Genomic DNA, 20,801 nt, shown 5'->3' with positions numbered 1-20,801 from the left:
AGCATTCTTTACACATAAGAATCCTGCTACTGTTTTTATTAGAGTTTGCTGCACTTCAAAACGAAGGTAATACCAGAAAAATTCTTGGAAGAAACTAATGAATATGGCAAATAATAAAACTGATAAAATTTCTTTTTGATCGCGGTATAGTTAGAAAGAATCTTTAAAAGAATCAAATGCGTCACCTACTAAAACAATACTAAAATATGAAAATTTTATCACACTCTTCAGGTCCTGTTAATTTTCTGTAATAAAACTTGATCTTACATATCTAAAGCCTACATTTTCCACGTTAAAGCCTTATTTATTAAATCTAAGGCATCGTTAAAAAAAAAACTCTAAGACCCTCGTCAATTTTCCTTATCAAAGTCTTATTTCGTAAAATCTAAAGTATCCCTAAAAGATCTATCTCGGGGCCTGATGTGACAATAATGAGGCATCCCTTTTTAGGGCATCCTACTTTGAGCCTCGGGGCCCTATCGGGGCCTTATGCCTCATGAGGATGGTCCTAACAATTTTTTGCTCGGGAATAGAATCGGCGAGCATTCATTCTCTATCGCGCCGAGTGCGGGGCCACCGTTTCCCAAGCGAAAATCAAACAATGCTTTCACATCGCGCTAATTTACCGGGACAATATACGGCGGGGGATATCGCAGATCGCAACGGCAAACGTGAGCCGTTCCGTAAAGTCACAACGGTATGAAAATCCGATCGTTTCATCCGATCTGGAAAATCCGGAATCACTCATCCATCACCACAAATCCGACACACATCGCGCGGATCGCACGTGTTACGAAATTGCACCGAATAAAAGAAACTTCGTTCGTCGAATGAAATACCACGCGCGAGATTATCCCACGCTTCGAAGGATTAATCATTTCTCCGAGTGAAACCTCGGGCAACCTCGAGTCGCGGTGTTCCTTTTTCCGACACCTCGCTGTGTTCCCTTTAATACCCAAACGTTTCTGCGAACGTTTGGGTTAAACCCAAAACGAGTCTCTCGCAGCAGCCTAACATCGAGGAATCGCGGTTTAACCGCGTCAACGAGAGACGTCAGGAGCCGGCCGCGCGAGGAGGAGGTACTGACCAGGTAGGAAGGAAGGCCGCGATCGACCCACGCTACTTGATCGATGCGCATCGACGACTACCTGCACTACTCGCGCTGTCGAAATTAGGTCGGGACATATCCAATTTGTACACACAGACATACCCCACGGTATCGCGCAAGACCAAGGCGGGGAGGAGGAGCTCGGGCGAAAGGGGAGGAGGCACAAATGTCCATTAATAATAATCATTAGTGCGCGTCGAGCGAGGTAAGGAGGGAAACTCGAGCAGTCGCATCAAACTTCCGTCGCGCGATGCATTATGAAGCAAAGGAAGGCTCTCACGTGTGCACCACCAACGGCAATGTATAGCTGCTGTTACGACGAGTAACCTTCGAGCGTTAACCGCGCCTCATCAATCCCGCTCGTTCACCGAGAGAGGATCCGCGCGTCCACGTGCGTCCGCGCGCATCGAGAGGTCAAACGCAATGCGCTAAGCTGCGACGAGAAGCTGATCCGAGATATGGCCGCGCATAAAAATTGCACGCCTCCGTAGAGAGAGAGAGAGAGAGAGAGAGAGAGAGAGAGAGAGAGAGAGAGAGAGAGAGAGAGAGAGAGAAGTTATAACTCGCAAAATAACCGCGTCCCCACGGCGCCTTGGCGACGCCGTTGCCGTCGTCGTCGTCGTCGTCGTCGACTGCTCTTCGATTCACAATTACGGGCTCTCTCGCGGTCGCAATTTACGGCCGAATCTTATCGCGTAATTGTTACACAGGGTGTCGGCGATATTTCGCGTCCGTTTGCTTGTAAACCGCGTTACTCGCTCCTCCTCGGCGAAAGTTCGCGGGTCTGTTTATGGGTCTCCGAGTCGCGACGCACCTTCGGAGCTAAGCTCCTCAGACGGAAGATTCTGTCGAAGCTCAGTCGGGACTGATCGGAGAAACTTGTCCTGTTCGTCATTCATCCGGTGGCCCGAAACTTTACTCGCGAAAAGCGTCCTGCTTTCCCGGTCGCTCGTCTCTCGGGAGCTGTCTCGTATATTTTTGCCGACGAGAAGGGAATTTTCCGGCAAAAGACCCGCCCCGCGCGTGCACATCCGCTCTTTCGCGGCATTTTCAGAAAAATCCACGACGGAACGGGCAACAATTACGAGCAATTGAATTACAACGGAACGTAAAGCCCGGAGCGCAACGGGCGTAGCCAGCCGCTCCGAGGCCGAAACTAACGTACGACTGAGAGCAAAGTATATGATATTTGGAACTGATAATGACTGATAGTAACTAAATTATAGTCCGAAAATATCATATTTATAGTAAGTATTACTATAATATCGGTAATAATTACGATATAGGCATAGTATAACCAAGCATATAATATTTTTACTAAGAATTATAAGTTGAAAATTATTGTATGGATGCAAATTTAAAATGGTAGGTAAAAGTAACTCTTTTTTTATACAGTCAATATTACCAGAATATTTGCTAGATGATGACGGATGTAACTATATGAATATTAAATCTCACTATATCTGTGAATGAGAAATTACCACATATGTGGTAGAAGTAACTGAACAATTATTTAAGACAATCATTGACTATATATTTGTGTTTATTCTACTATATTTTGCAGGTTTCCACGAACTATAAAAATATGGTTGTCGCCAAAATCCACTATAAAATATAGTGAGATTATAGTTAATTCAACTATATTTCTCTATCAGTGTACAATCCCCGGCGGAAGGACATTCCGCAGTGGCCCGATCTTCGGGCGTTCTTGCGACTCTTGGCAGCGCCTGGCGTGGGGAGACACTTTCCGCCGGAAAGTCACGTTACGTCCTCGGACTTGGAGGAGCGAAAGGCTCATCGCTTCTCGGGACTAACAATTACGACTCGCTAAAAGCGTCGGCCGAGTCAGACATTCCGAGAGAGGCGACTCGGCCTGGTGACGCGCGCGAAAAAGCTCCTCGTGTAGCCGAGCGAGCGAGCGAGTAAGAGCGGCAGGACTAGGTCTATGCGAATGGCCGACGTAACACGACAACCCGCTCCGCAGCGCAGCTGTCCGATAATCGTCTCGAGGACGATCGCGATAGATTCGCCAGCCACGGTCAAACCCGGCGATAGCTAGAGACCCGGAGCCGCGGCGCGGCGATGCATTTACGTCCGTTGCACACGCAGGTGTATGTACAGACACAGACACAGACACACACACACACACATGCGATACATATAGATACAGAGACGGCCGCCAGGCCGAAGGAAAGGCGGCTGAGGAAGACGTCGAGAGAAGAGAGTCGCGACCTTCTTTCAACACGTCGCTCGTCGGCTGCGCCGATAAAAAGCTTGACAGATATCAAGATAGCAGAGACCGGCGCTATCACGCGCGAGGCCCTGATAACGGGCTAAAATAATTGTCATAAACTGCGGGCACGTCGGCGGAGCCGCAAGACGCGCGCGGTGTGCGCGATCTGACGTCAATCGCTGGGACATCGACAAACGCGCTTGTTTGCGAGACCGTCGCCGCCGCCGGCGTCGCCGTCGTCCTCGACGGCGACACGGTACGCGTATAATGCGTCCTACCATCGCGTCGGCTGACGGGGAAGGGGGAGGGCCGGGAAAATCGCCAGGGTTCCGCGACGAGAGGGTTTCGGATTCCGCATCGCCGCCGCCGCCGCCGCCGCCGCCGTGCCAGCGGCGATCCCTGTGTTTTCCTGAGCAACGCGAGAGGACGTCGTAATCGAAACTCCTTGAAATTACACCGCGCTCTCCGATCCACCGCCAGGCGCAGCTGTCATTTCTTTCGTTATCGATATCGCGCGCGGCGGGACCGGTATATACCAGCGCCCCGCTAACGGTGGCCCGTACGAGATGCGCGGATACCGTTAATTTGACGGGAGAGCGAGAGCGGCTGGTTTTCACACACGCGAGGATAGTCGCGCGCGCGCGACAGGCAAGGACATCCCGATTCGGGATATCGCGACGAGCCGGCGCGCCGAGCTTTCTCGCCAGCTCGTCGTCCTCTCGCGGATTACGCGGCGGAAAAACCGGCGGAAGGAAAGCGAGATCCGCTCCGAAGATAAATCAGCGTTATCTGCTTCGGGAAATGCAAACGAGCCGCTTATCACGGTGCACGCTCGCGTGCATGCGATCGCCGCACGCGAACCGACGCTTTCCGCGCGGGGGGGGGGGGGGGGGGCAGGGTCTGCCGCCGCTTCGAAGGACTATTTTGTGGTAATTGTCGACGGCGATATTTCCGCGCGTGCAACGCTGCAACGAGTGCATGTGCTCGCTGTACTTCTAATGGCAGAGTTTATCGGCGCGTAAAGTCGAAGACGGACAGGGGACAGAAGGGGGCAGGGGAGGGTGAGAGACAGAAGGTCGCGCGTGCGCTTATTCGGTGATATAAGAACAAGGAAACGCGATTCTCTCTCGCGGAGACGTTACGTAAAAATTTGGATATTCCCCCTGTGTGTGTGAGAGAGAGAGAGAGAGAGAGAGAGAGAGAGAGAGAGAGAGAGAGACGGCACGTCGTCTCGTGACCGACGTTACGCCACGCGATTTTTATTCGCGGGAGCACGTGCGCGATTTCGCAAAGCGCGCTCTCGGCGGAGTGAGAAGCCCGTCTTCCGAGAAAGAGAGTTCAGTTTATCCGATGTCTCCTCCGACTGAGATACGCCGGTATCGGATTCCGATAAATTGTCTCTTTTTTTTATTCCTTCCTCTTCCTCCTCCGCCCGTCACCTGTCACTTTTCGAGAGCGGCGGATGGGTGGTAATGACGCGAAGACACAATCACGGTGCGCTATTCATCGTGGAAAAATAATTACGAGTCAGATTACTGTGCAACATCGGTGTGCATGTGTGCGCGCGTGCGCGCGCGTGTGTGTGTGTGTGTGTGTGTGTGTGTGTGTGAGTGTGTGTATGCGTGTCAGCGGCGAAATTATGCAACGACGATGGCGGGAGAGGTTGGCGATGATGGTCGCCGTCGTATCTGCGAATGCAACGCGGCGATTCGCATCAGCTCCTCGTCTCCCGAGAGAGTCACCGGTTCTCGCGAATTCGACCATTCGATATTCGCGACCCGCTCGGGGAACTCGCGGCTCGCACCTTTCGGTGAGGCGGCGGTGAGCCATCGGGCGCGCTCGTCGATGACGCGAACATCGCAGGATTGAAAATCGCGCGACACAAGAAGTTTCGAGAACACGGAACTTTTGCGACAGACAGAAATCACGTAATTTCACGCAGGGAGAATCGTCCGGCCAGCCGATGATAAAAGTCCGTAGACACGAATCTGTAATTAATTATACCGTAATTAATTATACCGTTAATCAGGGATCGGGAGTGATCGACGACTGTGAGTCCCGATTTTAGAATCCGGTCTAGATGCTGCGTTGCCTTTTTTTAAAAACGCTCTCTCGGCCGCGTACACATCCGCCACTGGTAGTTTCTACTTCCGTCTCTAGCCTCGTTATCGTACGGCAGCCAAATTTCAATCTCTGCTGGTAAGCAAGGTTAATGGCTCATAACTGTTATCTTTGTCCTCGTCTCGGTTCTTTCAAATTCCAACGAGACTTTCGACGACGAGGAAAAGAATCATAAAAATTGAAACGTCCCCCCGCTTCTTTCACCCGTTTTGCTCGTTGCTGGATTCTTATTTAACATTCGCTCATCTCACGTACTCTATTTACAGCTGAGCGAGTTCTCTAATTAATACGTTGCTGCTTGTGAAGCGAAGAGCAACGATTAAACGCAGGTGGGACATCGAGACAACCGAATAACTCTCAGACGAGTCGCTCTCAAGATTCAACGCGGAGAAAACGGTAAGAAAATTCGTGCGTGACCACCGAGGTACATCCGGATACCCGGAAGTCAGTCCCTCAAGTTCGACGGAGTTCGCGGAAGCGGAAATTTCGACTCGGCTCGGTCTTCAATCCGCCCTGAGAATAGAAGCAGGTCGCGTAAACACGAGACTACGCTGTTACGCGCGTCGAGTGCGAGATCTCTTCAAGCTTTTTTAATTACCTATAAAGTTTCCTTTAACAGCGTCTCCATTCTAGCTGCGTCCCCCTCCGCGCATGCACGCGCGTTTCTCGCAAGTGCCTGCTGAGAAACGTCGTTTTACGCGCCCCGCTCGCGATTCCAAGTTACGTCCAATATCGCGCTCGCGCCGGCGACTGAGAGACACCCGACGGTCCTGGAAAATCGAAATTCGATACGTACGGTACACACACGGGGCGGCATCGAACGTTCACGCGATGCGTTTGAATAACGTCGCGCCCGCGCCCGCGCGAGATTCCTACGAGAGCGGGCGAGCGAACGAGCGAGCGAGCCGACGTAAACGATGTAAGTATGTAAACCGATATCGGATCGATTGACCCGAATCCGACGGTAGAAAGGGGATAAATAATAGTCGCGACCTGATTCTACGATAATTCCTATCGAGAGCGCCGTTCTCTCTCGCTCTCTCCCTCTCTCTCTCTCTGTCTCTCTGTCTCTCTGTCTCTCTGTCTCTCTCTCTCTCTGTCTCGCGGCCAGGCCTCGTTTCTCATCGACGAAACACCTTACTGGCGAGAGAGGCGACCGTATCGATTAATCCTTTTAAAAGGTCATGTCAATATAACGGCATAAAATGCGATATGCATTGACACGAGGCGAGCGCGGCTCGACGGAGAATGCGCGAGGAACGCGCACACGTCTCGATCTCATTACGCTTCGACGTGTTGAAGCGGCCCGAGTCGGCACCGTCCGTCTCGGTCTGAAGCCACGAGAGTTTGGCTGTAGTCGTAAATGTGCATGCGCAGATCTCGCGCTGCAACATCGATGGGATCGGTACGGCGCGGGCGAAGCGTCGAGCGGATATACCTCGCCGCAATAATTTATTGAGAATTCCCGAGTCGAAATTTCAGTTCTACTGTTCCGTAGGATTTATAGGACTATTGACGGATCTCCGTATCTAAAGTTATATAGGATATATAGTACTCCTTTCATGCCGCGAGAAAACATTTTGCCTTCTTTTACTGCTACAAATCGGTACATATTTCCGTTTTTACCAACTTAAGGTTTAAGGGAGGACATGCTGAAAGTCTCTAAAACGACTTGAAATCCTATGTCGCGCCTCCAGAACGCCTGCACAACCTGTGTGCAGCTTCAAGCATTTTTAAGAGATATGCAAAATTATTTAATGTTATTATTTAATGTTTTTATTAATGTTATTTTATTAATGCATTAATTATTACAAGATATGTTTATTTTATAATGACGGAAAGAATGACATTGAGTGGACAGAGCAGAGGCGATGAGCAGTTACAGAGTAGTTAAGGTAAAGAAATATCGTTTGAGGCTTAATATCTGCTTCGATAGGAATATGAAGTTAAACAGAGTCCGAAAGCGTTACAAGCATCACGGTAGAACTTGTAGCACAGTGAGTATTAACAGCGTACAACTTAGGCTTACTAGATAGGCTTATAGCAGATTTTAAATTTCGACTCGGGTTACTTCGCGACAGGGCCCTTGTTCGCGAAAATTGGTGAGAAATATCGTGTACGATATTTCATCAACGGGGCAATTTGATTGGCTGAGAATCGTGATATCTCGGTGACATTCATGAAATATCGTATGCGACATTTTTCAAGAATATACGGGCCCAGGACAGATACTCGACGAGACGCACGAGATGCCGTTGAACGACCCGACTAGAAATTTATCCCATGGTCCTGATCAGGTTAACCTCATTTGGATATCAGGTCCCAATAAGGTAATACTATCGGGTCCTAGTAAGTCATGTAACGCAGCGTGAATATCAGGACCTTAGTAAAGACTCATCAAGTCAGGTCCTTATTGAAATACCTTATGGAATCCTTATTACGTTTTTTTTTTCAAATTATGCCTCCTGATTATTCGCCACGGCTATATTGGATAATGACATTAGAAATAAAAAATAACACGCTGAAGATTCTTTCATGTCAAAAATAAAAAGATATTTGCATGAAATAATATTTTAGATCGCTTGGGCATACTTGTAAAATGTTTCGGAAAAGAAATATAAAATGAATATCACAAGATCATAAAGTATCGCAAGGTGACAAGACATAAAGCAGTGTTAAAGAGGAAAGTTGCGTGTCACGTTAATTTTACAACTATTTATTGACTGCTAAAAAAGGGATAGTTTCTACAGCATTTTACAAATGTATTCAAGCGATCTGAAGTGTTTTTTCAATGCAAACATCTTTATATTTGGAAATGACACCCAAAAATTGTTTTGTTAAAACTTGATAATGCAAATCATATTAAGTACAATGAATAAGATCCCAAGGACCTGAGCCATTAACTGAACCATATTATATCATACGCTAGGTTGATACATTAAGGTCCTAATGTGGACCCGATCATTATAACCTTATGAAGGTCTTCCTTACTCATTTGTCGTTAGGACGTTATAAGGACTGACTTACTTAGGATTACCTTTCATTCACTCTATTAGGTCCTTATCAATGTTAGGTGAACCTGATCAAAATTTCTAGTCGGGGAATTGACAGTTTCCAAAATCTAAAGATTCCAGTTGTTAGTCGTCTACGGTCGAGAGCGCATCTGCTTAGATTCGCACCCCATAGGATTAATTAACAATTCAAACGCTCATACGTCAGGACGTTCTCGGATATATCTCGCGCGCGCTTCGTATTCTCCGTACACTTAACTCCCCCTCCCCTCCACCCTCTACACACACACACATATCGCGAAATTCGATGAAAGGGAGAAATCATATTCGCGAATACGTTATTACGAATACACAGAACTGTGCGGACGCACAGCGAGAGCGCCGCTTCATTAAAATCGGGGGGAGGGCAAGAGTGGAGGAAGGCACGGAACGCGTTCCGTGAAAATTGCATTCGAGTAGAGGCCGAATCCAAACGGACGGCGGTGTGTTACACAGGTCGCCAGTAATAATATTTGCGGGGAAGTAAAGTCAACCGTATTATATCGCGAGCCGCGCGCACTCGCTGTTGACGATGTACTCTAAATCTCTCCCCTCAGCCTCTCTGTGTGTGTGTGTCTCTCTCGTGTCATCGCAGTCGGCCGTTCTAGACTCGCCCGATTCGCGAGCGCATCCGCGCGAGCAATAATAAAATAATATTTGTATGCGCAGGAAACAATGCAATTTAGCCTTGAGCCGCGCCCTGCGGCCCCGCCGCGCTTCCCCGGGAGAGGTGGAGGGGGGGGGGGGGGTGGAGAATTCTCTCGTGCGTACACGAGGACCATACATCATTCGACGATGTCAAAAGCATATCTTCGCGTTATACGCCACTTGGTCGACGCGCGGCTAAATTTATCGAAACATTTGCAGACGCGAGCCGACGCGAAGTGAATGGCGGCCGCCGGTCTCTCGCTTCTGATGGCCGGCCGAATAAAGCGAGGATGAATCCTGCGTGCGTGAAAAGCTCAAGTCGAGGCTGAAGTTCGAAGAGGGAAGCGCGGCGACAACCAATCACCTCGTCATTGAAGATCGAAGAATGATAATAACAATAGCGCCGTGACCGTACCGGGTGATCCCCCCTCCCGCCCCGCTCGCTTTACTCCCCTCTGGTGAGGTTTATAGATGCCCGTGTAAAATATCTCGGAGGAATCGCGTTAAGAAATGTCTCTCATGACAAAAGTTACTCGCGGTGGTTGAGGGAGAGACGCGACGCGCGCGCGAGAAAGGCGGCGAGAGTTCGGACTGTTGCGCGAGAGATTTCGCCGAGTAACGCATCCTCTTTCGAGTGGTGTCTCGAGTGGGTATTTGAAATGGGCCGTCACCTTGCGCATAGGAACCGACGACGAATCTCGAGTGTAAATATTTACGGAGACAGGCAATTTTAACGGCTCGGTTGTGAAAGTGAATGTAAAAATGTGAGCGCGCTTATCCCTCTCGCGTGTTGCTTTCACACTCGACGAGCGGGCACTTGGCCCTCTTCTGTCCCCTCTCTCGTGTCTCTCCTCTCTTGTATCCTCCCTTTCCTTAATTTTCCTCATCGCGGGAAATGGTCGATATCGTTGACGCAAACGCGAGCCCCGTGATCCGCCGTTTCGCGCCTCGCGAGATTACAAGTGTGCGGAGAGAATGCGCTCTCTCGATGCTCTCGCGGGTCGTTTCTTCGGCTCTCCCCTCTCGGCCGACGTTTTGTCATATCGTCGTCGATAAAACGCCTTAGGTCGCCGGGATGAGGACGTGGAGACTAGGACGCGATTAACAGACTTATCGGCAGACCCGGTAATCTTTTCTACATAACGCGCTCGTTGCGCGGATGCCTTTTAATCGGCGTACGTGTAATCGGTGTGTGTGTGTGTGTGTGTGTGTGTACGTTTTAACAGTTCCCGGCAAGATTCTGCGCCCAGCATCGGCTTCCCTATTTTTACACGCGTCCAGCCACGGCGTGTAAAAAGTATAGGATATAAATAACCTCACCTATTTACATGTTAAATCGGATTACAAGCGCGTGTATCGATATAACGCGAAAAAAGCCCGACCAAGAATAACCGCGAACGGACGAGGTAAATTATCAGCTTTTAAAAGTTTTAATATTGTGGAAAAAACACAGGCGCGTGCGCGCGCGCGCCTCTGTGTGTGTGTGTGTGTGGTGTGTGAACACGAGCCGCGCTGCTTTACAAGAAGAGGTCGGGAGAGCGACAAGAAAGCGAGTGTGTAGATGTAAAGCTGCAAAGGGACTGGGCAAACAGAGTGAGAGAGGCAGGGGGCGAGAGGTGAGGCGGCAAGAGAGAGAGAGAGAGAGAGAGAGAGAGAGAGAGAGAGAGAGAGGCGAGAACAATTCCAGACATGATATAATTCTGCAATATTTAAACAATCTCATTACGACGCGCATACGCTGCGTGAAATTAATTTATATCTTCGGTGGCGCGGCCGGGAAAGCGCGAGGCTGCGACAGGATTATCTGACGTGATAATTCTAACGCAAACCAAGACTTACACGGAGAAGACGGAGGAGAGAGAGAGAGAGAGAGAGTGAGAGTGAGAGAGAGAGAGAGAGAGAGGAAAGCAGAGGAGAGAGGGGGGGAGAAAAGAATAAGTATGTATGCATATGATGCATATTACAATATCTTCGCGCTGTCGTCTTTCGCTGCTAACGCGGCACGCGTTACACGCGCACAAAAACCTTGACCGAACGTTCGGTCTACGGGAAGTCGGCAGGATTGTATTTGTTCGATCGATCCTGCATTCATCCCGACGCGACGGGACTCGCATACGAGAGAGATCGACCGGCAGCGGCACGCAGCTGATTATTATTTTCCGAAATAACGCACGCGCGCGACGCTCGTGACGGAAGACCGTTCGTTGCGTAGCGAGTGTGACCCATTTCATTCGAGGCACTCTGCTCGATTAATTTGCAGGAGAATTTCACCTCGATTATGATAAATATGGAGGTGAGAGAACGATCAATCATCGCGACGATGATCGAGCGCACGGCAGACCCGGCGGCGGCGGCGGCGCTCTCAATCGCTACAAGAATGGATCGGCCGAGCAGTCGGCTGGATGCGTCGGCCGCGCGGTGCTAATTGATTCGGGTTAAGTACATTGTATTTTATCCGCGTGCGATATATCAGATTACGGATGCAGAGCGTAAACACAATCAGCGGCGAGCAAAAAGCCCGGCGCGACTGAATCGAACGATCCGGCCTGCGTTCGTTTATCGATTGCAGTTTATCACGATCCTCCTCCGCTCCCTCTGCCCCCTCCTCCTCCTCCCTCCCTCCCCCGCCGCCATCAGCGCTTCTACATTCCGTCGTCTGCACAGGGTGTCCCGTTTTCATTGCCGGCATCGCGACGGCGCGGCGAACAGACGGGCGAGTTTGGACTCGATTTTCTTCATGTCGAGGCGCGTTTGTTAAGCTTTTGTTTCGACGTTTCGCGTATCGTGCCAGCTGACTATAAAGGCTGCGACACCTCGCAGCTCGATGAGTTTCGCAACGCATGCTACCCGCATGCAGTCGGGAAATTATCTCCCCCGAGGACTGGTGAAAAAGCGATTTTCTCCTGTTAGATACGCAGGATACGCCGCGGAGCGACTCATCGAGGAGAAACGCCGCGAACTTTCCGGCGTGGATCGGCACACCGCGAGTTATGCTATTTTAGAGCGCTTCTCGCGATAAATACATTATACGCTCTAGAAGGATATAAAACCTCATGCGTGTTACCACGCCGGCATGCGCGCGCGCGCGCGCGAAAGTGAATCTCGTCGTAGTGAGAAGTCTGTAGTTCCTCGTTCAACTAGCGTCGCCCTGGAACTTCGTTCATTATCCCCTCGGCGTTAGATCGTATTACTTCTTTCACTTGTTGATCGTATCGCTCGCCTCGCTTCAACGACAAAAAGCGCAGCGCGACTAAGCGTCGTCCGGTAGTCGAAGAGGCGCGGCTCGAATCGAGCGATTATTCAGTCGCTCTCTCAGACTCGACTCGACTTCTCTCTCCCAAGCAACGGCGTTACTTTCGAACATTACAAGTGCTCTCCTCTCCTCGAGTAGGGTCTCTGTTCCTGAGTTGCTGAGACGCTCCCTCGCCACCGAGACGGTCGATCCCGCGGAAACGGAGCGCCGTCTCTCGCGGTCCGGAGATGTAATAATAATTTCGCGGCGGGTCGCGCGCCGGCAATTTATAGACGCGGATGTCATTTTTGCTGAAGCGGGCACGCGAGAGCGAGACAGGGCGAGCTGCCCGCGCGGCTTCATTTTCGGTCGCATGATCGATTCATTCGCCGGTCAATTATTCAGCGTTTCGCTCGAAATCGAAGCTCCGTCCCGCCGTTGCGACGGCCTTCCCGGGTATTAACTGCAATTAAGGTACCTCCCAAAGCGAGCTCCGCGCACGGCAAAATAGACGGTGTTATTAGTAGCCGGATTAAAATAGCGGCCGATTAGACTGTTGCCTTGATCCGCGGCGAATTTTGCCGCTCGTAAATCTCGAGGGAAGAAGGAGAACTTGCCGCCGCGAGTCTTAATAACCTCGAGAGTCTCAGCCCGACCGTTGGGCGCGTCTCTCTCGTCTCCCGGCCGGCATTGACGACGAGAGGGAGAAGAAAAGGGTAGAGAGACAGAGACAGAGACAGACAGACAGACAGACATACAGACAGAGAGAGAGAGAGAGACAGAGAGAGAGAGAGAGAGAGGAGGGGGGGAGTGAGGGAGAGAGGACAGAAGGTTCGCGTGACTCCACATGGAATCACGTGCAAGTCCCATGTACGGATTTCACGGAAATGTGTACGCGAAAATGTGTGTACGGAAAAATGTACGCGCAATACATGTGCAAAATGGCGTGGGAAACGAAGGCGCGAGACGCGTGGCTTTGCCGCGAATGGAAATCTTCACCCCCTGTGAGAGACGCAGTAGCGTCATTAGGTCGCGTCTGCGCGTCGTTTTATGGGGGATTCGCGCTACACCGAGGGAAAGAATATCGGAAAAATAGACAATGTTTGTCTCGAGCCGACGGATACTGTGTGTGATAACATATCTCGTATTCATTTATAATACTTTTACAATAATTTTTTTTTTTACTTCATAATAATTATACTTTCTTGCTACTAACATACAGTACACTATACCAAGGCACACAGATTTTTACACTGAGGGAATATATTTCCCCAAATGGGAAAAATATATGCGTTTTCTTAAGACCGTAGTTTTTCATGAATTGCTTGCCCCCACTCAAATGAGACGATTTAAATTTGAGCGAGAGTGTTATTACCGCATGTACCCGCTGTAATAATATCTCTTTTTATCTTTTTCTCTCGGTGCACGCGGGCTTTACGTGAGAAAGACGTATACACGTATACGCGGAAAATGGCACGGAAGACGGAGATAACGGAGGAGATGCGAGATACGTCGGTACGCGAATCTTTATCCTCTGCGCGAGAAACGCGTCAGCGTCGTTAGTTTTACGCGACGTGTTTCAGGGATTGTGAGTCAAGTATTTCGGAAAAGAACCGACGATGATCGCGTTCGGTGACGTGGAAATGACGTGTCTCTGATACATCGCGCTCCGTCGGTTGCGACGCATACAATGACACAGTAAGACGAATGCAGCGTCGTTTGGAAAAAGGAAAGGAAAAAAGGAAGACGGAGAGAGAGAGAGAGAGAGAGAGAGAGAGAGAGAGAGAGAGAGAGAGAGAGAGAGAGAGAGAGAGAGAGAGAGAAACTCGCACATAGGTGTACGTGGAGCACCTTTTAACACGGTTCTTCCTGCGAGAACGCGCCGTAATAGTGCCAACAACCGCGGCTCATTAGCGAGTTTGTCACCCGTGAGCGAACGAGCTAATTGCGTGCGTTAACTCCTTAGAGAGCGGAAGCGTAGCGCAGCGTGAAAACTCGAACAAAATCCCACCTTCCGATATCGATTGCGAGCGGATAAACGGTATGTTGCAAAATCACCGGATACGATGCGCCAGGAGCTCTTTGTAATCCATTTCCCTCGGAGGAATCGGGAGGAAGCGCTCGCGAAATGAAGTAAAAATGGCGCGATTGCGTGTGCGCTACTCTCGACCAAACTCCGAGCTGATCTCTCGTAGAATTTTACTTCGGACTTCGCTTGCGCAGACAGATAACGATGAGGACAGATAAGGCATAACGAGTGTCGGAAAAAGGTGTTCCCAAGTAGCTTGTAATTATCCCCCTCCCCTCAAAGTCGAGCCGAAGAAGCCGCAATTAAAGCAACATCCGGTGCTTCCGGGATAGGTATTCCCCGCGCGCGCGCGCGTCTCCGCTCTTTCCGCGTCCGAAGCGGGCGAATAAAAAGTTCGGGATGGAAGATGTATGTGTATTTTTGTGCTCTTATTGGATATTAAATATCCTATGAGTCCGGCGACTTAGATATCCATTCGCAGGGAAAGGTCAAGGCGAAACGTGAAACGTTCCAACAATAATTAATGCGCGTTCCTACGTGTGCCTCTGTGTGTGTGTGTGTGTGTGTGTGTGCGCGCGCTCGTGCGGAATGTGCGTGTCCCATACGAGGGTGAATCTCAAAAGCTCCGGCGAAAGAGGGACGAGCGCGAGCGACTTCGTCGACGTCGAACGCCGCTAATTATCAATCGCTTCCTCGAACGACGTGATTTATCGGCCGGGCAAATATTTCAGCAAGCGCGCGCGGTAAACTTCCCGCGAGACGCTTCAATTAATTCAGCGATCGCGCACGATCGGGCTCTGCCACTGAACGAGCGCCCTGCGGATGGCGCGTCTTAATTTCTCGCGAGCCGAAATTTCTCCTCTGCGAAAGTCGCAAAAATATCCGAGCGTTTCCCCAGTTATTTCGATATGAACGAGGACATTGAAATTTCCCCGACATTCTCGCAAATCCAAACGGCATTTCTCCTTCTCTCTCTCTCAAGCTTGCCATGCCTCTCGAAATAAGTCTCTCTCTCTCTCTCTCTTTATTTTCCTCTTGTAGATTCTTCCTCAAAAGGGGGAAAAAGTACCGCCGATGGCACTGAATAAATAGACTCGCGATCGCGGAAAGGGCAGGACGAGGGGAGAGACGCGTATCGCATCGTAATGGATACCGGAAGAGTGGAACGATCAGCGACGTCCGCGATGCTTCGATACCGGGGAGTCACGCCGTAAATTCGGAGTATCGGCCGCGCGCGCGCGCGCGCGGAAATTAGCGACGAGTATCGCGGTATTTTTAAACGCCGCAGCGTCTGGTGTTCGTCGCGGACCAGCGAGACGAAAAATTCGACTGGACGGCAGGTACGTAACTTTTAATACCCGACGGCCCGGCACGAAGCCGCGGGGGCAGGAGGGGCGAAGGAGCGGCCGACGACGCGAGGAGGGGCTCTGCTACATGTACGTATCGCCGGGGATTAAAAATAACTAAGACACGTGTAACGCTCCTCCACTGTTTGGCGGCTAGAAATACGTACCATGTGCCGCGTCCATCACGCATCCCGCCCAGCTATCTCTCTTTATTACCTCTTTTCCTGCCGAAAAAACTTTCCCGTACCTGACGCGCGCTCCGCGTGAATCACCGCGTATTAAATTGCACAAGCACGGTGTTGACAGTCCCGTGCCGAGGAACCGCGCGATATCGCGCGTTCCCCCAAGCCCCCTAACCCGGCCGGCTTGTCCCGAAGTTGACATGAAAACGCATGTGCGATGTGGATATTTTAGCTCTCGGCGATCGCGGACGACGAGAAGTCACTTTTGAATTAGCCCGATCGCGCCTCTTTCTTGCTTCGGCTGCCGCTCGAGGTATCACAATATGGAATCCCGAGTTCTACGGGTCTCTCGGGATGGGCTGAAGGGACGGCCGCCTTTCGTGTGTGTACATATCCGCGAGTCGCTTCGAGATGTTCGCGATACGATCGATACGCCGTCGTCGTGCTCGGGAATAAAAATGACTCGTCTCGACGGAGCCGCCGCGCCGCGCCGCGACGGTGCGTCGAATAATACGTCGAATAATACGAATAATGTGAAGTGCCGCCGCGTTGGCAGCCGGCGTTGCAAACGCGTGCGTTCTTCCGCTTATTTATAACCGTCAGATATCACGGCTTGTATTTTTAACCGGTTCACAGCCCGATGACGGAAAGAAATCGCCAAGTGTTATTTATAATCCGCGACCGAAGACGCGCGCGCGCGCGCGCGGCGGAACAATGGCCGTCGCCGCCTCTGGCGCGCGAGATTCTCCGTCCGGCGAAACGATCGTCCGACGGATACACAGGCAAGCGCGCGCATACATCAGGCAGACTAGATAGACGCGCGTTTCGAGAGCGGAAAATGGTAAGAGAACGCGCCGATTGTTCAAGCAGCTTCCGCGCGCGCGTCTCGAGAGGCGTGTCTCGCGCCCGAAGTTCCACGTCGGAAATCAAGCGCGCGGATCAACGCTCAGCCGCGAAAAGATTTCTTTTTATTTATTTATTTATTTATTTATTTATTTATTAATAACATACGGGTCTGACCCGTTTGGTCGACAGTTGAGACAACGAGCGGGTATAACGAGTGAAAAGATTCTCATACGATAAATAGGGAAAGAAAATACAAAAAAAGAAAAGAGAAATAGATGTGCGAGCAAAAGAAGAAAAGATGCGAGCGATACGTGTGAGTGCAGCGCCACCGCGTTGCATTATCCTACTTCGATAAAAGCTTCGGTCGCGCTTGGCTGTGCTCTCGCGTGTGATCGGCGACGCAAATGAAATCCCCGCCCGCTTTAAATCCCGCAGTCCGCCGGAGAAGCCGGAGATCCCGCGGGAAACACCTCTCGGGGTATCTCTCTCGTCGATGACGAGTGATAAACATCGATATCTCGTGAGCGTGTCGATATGCGTTCGATGGCCCAATCGAGACGCGAGGTCGAGCTCCGCATTCTCGAGATACAAAAGCCGATATTTTCGCTCGGCTGTTGTATTTTTCAGATCGCCCGCGCCGCCTTTCGGCTTCTTCAGCTTCGGCCGGCCGTACGGAGAACACCCGAAGACGAACGATCCTGACGATCTCGAACTCCTAAAGTCGGACTATCGATATCGGCTGCGGCGCGGACGTCGCGACGAGTATACGGAACATCGGCTCGAGTCTAATGGGGAGCTTCGGCAATGGCGGAGGGTTGACGGCATGCGTAACAATGCAGAGTGCCGTGCACGCGGCTTGTATTATATATCGCATGTATATTTAAAAAAATCTATTACAACCGGGCAGTCGAGGAGGTCGAAGGAGGCGATCGGTTCCCAAACGGAAGAAGCGTCCACCGTCGAATAAAATCGATCAAGCACGCCCATCTCCCCGCCGCTCCGTTACTTCCATGAGGCGCGCGTCTGACAGCGACTATCTATTTCTACTAGCAGCGCTACGCTCGTCGGCTTTCTACGCCCCGGGAGCGAGATACGCGCGCGAGAGAGAGGCGTCGTGTCTCTTCATCCGCGACTCTCTGCGAGTCCTATAACTAGCCGGAGATACTCGGCGGCAGTCGTTATCCCGGCAGCGTTATTAACCATTAATCGATCTTCGTGTATCTTGGCACGCGTCCCGGCAAAAATCACCCCAACCTCGCCTTCTCTTCTCTCTCTCTCTCTCTCTCTCTCTCTTTCTTAGATTCGACAGCGATTGGACAACGACTTGCAAGAAAATGCGTGCGGTATATATCGCGGGGAAGCACACTTTATTCTAATTCTACGTGTAATCGACTGCACACTCGCTCGCGCGATATCGTCTTCGCGATGTGATGTTATCCCATGAAAGATGTTTCAAACGCTGAAACGAATTTTCGAACGGATGAGTAAATATTATTTCGTCGCGGGAAGCTTTCATCCTTCGACTCGGAGCTTTCATCCTTCTGTTTGGCCCCACTCGAAGGAGAGAGAGAGGAGAGAGAGAGAGAGAGAGAGAGAGAGTGAGAGAGAGAGAGAGAGAGAGAGAGAGAGAGAGAGAAGGATGGAACGTAATTACCCGGATAGCGAAAGCCGCAGAGCAGATTTCCCGTGCAACGGGATCGATGAAAAATTCAACAGGGAATTTCGCCCTTCTCGCAAATCCGCAAAGCCCTCTCTCTCCTGCCCGAACGTCGCGGGCAACCGCCGGGCTCTAAGAAATTAGAGGTCGCGGAGCTCGCGACGCGCGTACTTCCCACAATTCATCGCGATGTGCAAATCTCCACTTTTGTCCAAATAATCCGACGTTTCGCGCGCGTTGCGAGCACGTCGAGAAACCCTTAAATCGCCTATCTGTAAGCTCGGGCATTTTCACTCGAACTCGCGAGCCCGCCCCTGCGAGTTTTAACCTTACTTGACGCGACACACACATACACCCTCACTACTCCCTCTCAAAGATGCATCCTGCTCGAGAGAAATCATCTCGTTCGCGCGCATCCACGAGACGCTGCCTAGCAGATGCCGAATTTACATCAACAGCGATCGCACAATAATCCGCCAAACATTTCGGCGCCCCGCGACGCGCGGAAAAATAAACGGCCGCGCATTCCCTCGACACGCTAAATCGACGAGAGAGAGAGAGAGAGAGGGGGGGAGGGAGGGAGAGAGGAAAGATAAAGAGTGCGCGCGCGGTCGACGCGGTTCAATAGCAAATTCCGAACACAGCACCGAAATAACTTAATGACTATTTCCTATCCAAGAACGCGGGAGCGCGCACCGTTTCACCCGGTCGCGCGTCTACAACCGTCATCGTCGTCGTCGTCGTCGTCGTCGTGATCGTTATCGTCGTCGTCATCGCCGCGAACGCTGACGTCGTCGTGGACGCGCGCGCGCGACGGTTCGCACGTGCGTAATTATTAGCAACCCTCTATCGATTCGGGCCAGTTTCGTCGTAGCGAGCGAGCGGCTGTCAAAGGTTGGGTATATTTCCTCGCAAGTGAGTCTAGGTCACCCGTATCGGGTCGATACCACGAAAGCGGGACAAAGGCGAGTCTTCGACTGTGCCTCACGCGTATTACAGTCGAGCTGACCAGAAGCAGCCGATGAGTACGTACGTCCGCGCGCGCCGTCCGTCCGTTTTGAGCGAGGCGAAGCGCACCGCGGCGAGAAAAGACTCGGCTCGGCAGACCCTCACCCGCCCCTTCTTCGCCGGCTTGAACAAGTGCCTGAACCTCGCCGGGGGGGTGGATGATTATCTCGTCCGCCGGCCGACATCGGAAGCCGACCGGGGGGAGAGAGACTCTATAGGCATGCACGCGGCCTCACCGATGCCACCAACTTGTACAAGACGAACGCGCCCTTGTAAATTAATAACAACAACGTGAGACCGCGCAGGCTCTACGCTAACGAGGTGGTCGGCCGGGGACTATCTCCTTCCTTTCTCACTTTCTCTCTCTCTCTCTCTCTCCCTCTACCTCTCCCTCTCCCTCCTTCTCCTGCACCCGGGCATTCGTAATTCACCCCTCCGATCGGGCCGCACTTTCGATCTCCATTGTAACGCCATTGTTGCAAGGTCAATGGTCCTCGCGATTAAACACTTTCGCCGACGAATGTTGATGTAACGATGTAACGACATCATGATGGAATCAAGCTCACGGAGAGAAAAGGAGGCCCAAGGGAAGAGAGTGTGTCGTGCATCTCCTTGGAGAGTCACAGGACACCTTACCCTCGCGTAGGATATCGCATAATCGCATCGCGAAACAAGTCGTGTGTCGTGCGAGTACAGCTTCGATCGATCGTCAAATCGATTGTAGCGTCTCTCCCTCTCTCTTCTTCCCATTGTCAAGTGGACGTCCGCGCGGCGTACAATCGCAAGCTGCCGGGGGATGAAACGCGTCGGTCGGCAGACGGTCGCTCCTGGGCATGTCCTTGTGGAATCGTGGAAATCGCGCCGAGCTCCCTGCATTGAGCCCGCCGCCGACGACGACGACGACGACGACGACGACGACGACGACAAGAAGCCGCGCGACGCACAGCACGGCCGAAATGTCGGGCTGAATGGGGTCGGCGGGACGTGGAACCGTGCGGATTTCGCGGCGGACTCGGCGGCATCGCCAGGCATCCCGTCCTATCTCGTGCTGACACAACCGACCGACCGGTTTGCATCCCTAATCGAAACGGTTCCTCGACAATGCGCCTGCTCGATCCCGGGGCACGTCATGTAGGAGTCTCTCTCTCTCTCTCTCTCTCTCTCTCCCCTCTTTCTCCGTCTTCGTCGCTCTCTCAGGGTCTGGCAGGTCTGCTGGCACTCCCGAAATAATGTTCGGAAGAACGGCGGCACGAGAGAGAAACAGCGCGAGAAGCAGCGAGCTGAGGGGGGACGCGAAGGAGGTAGGCTGATATCCAGAGGAGGAAGATGAGAAAGGAGCGG

At 51.4% G+C, this 20,801-nt stretch overlaps 1 protein-coding gene across 29 annotated transcripts in view; it reads right to left on the bottom strand.

Moving 5' to 3' along the window:
* Positions 1 to 20,801, bottom strand: part of PMCA (plasma membrane calcium-transporting ATPase 3) — a 98,477-nt gene that overhangs the window by 74,561 nt on the left and 3,115 nt on the right. The window lies entirely within an intron of this gene.

Source organism: Harpegnathos saltator, unplaced genomic scaffold, assembly GCF_003227715.2.
Source record: "Harpegnathos saltator strain DR-91 unplaced genomic scaffold, Hsal_v8.6 scaffold288, whole genome shotgun sequence".
Lineage (NCBI taxonomy): Eukaryota > Metazoa > Arthropoda > Insecta > Hymenoptera > Formicidae > Harpegnathos > Harpegnathos saltator.
This window is presented reverse-complemented; position numbering and strand designations above follow the sequence as displayed.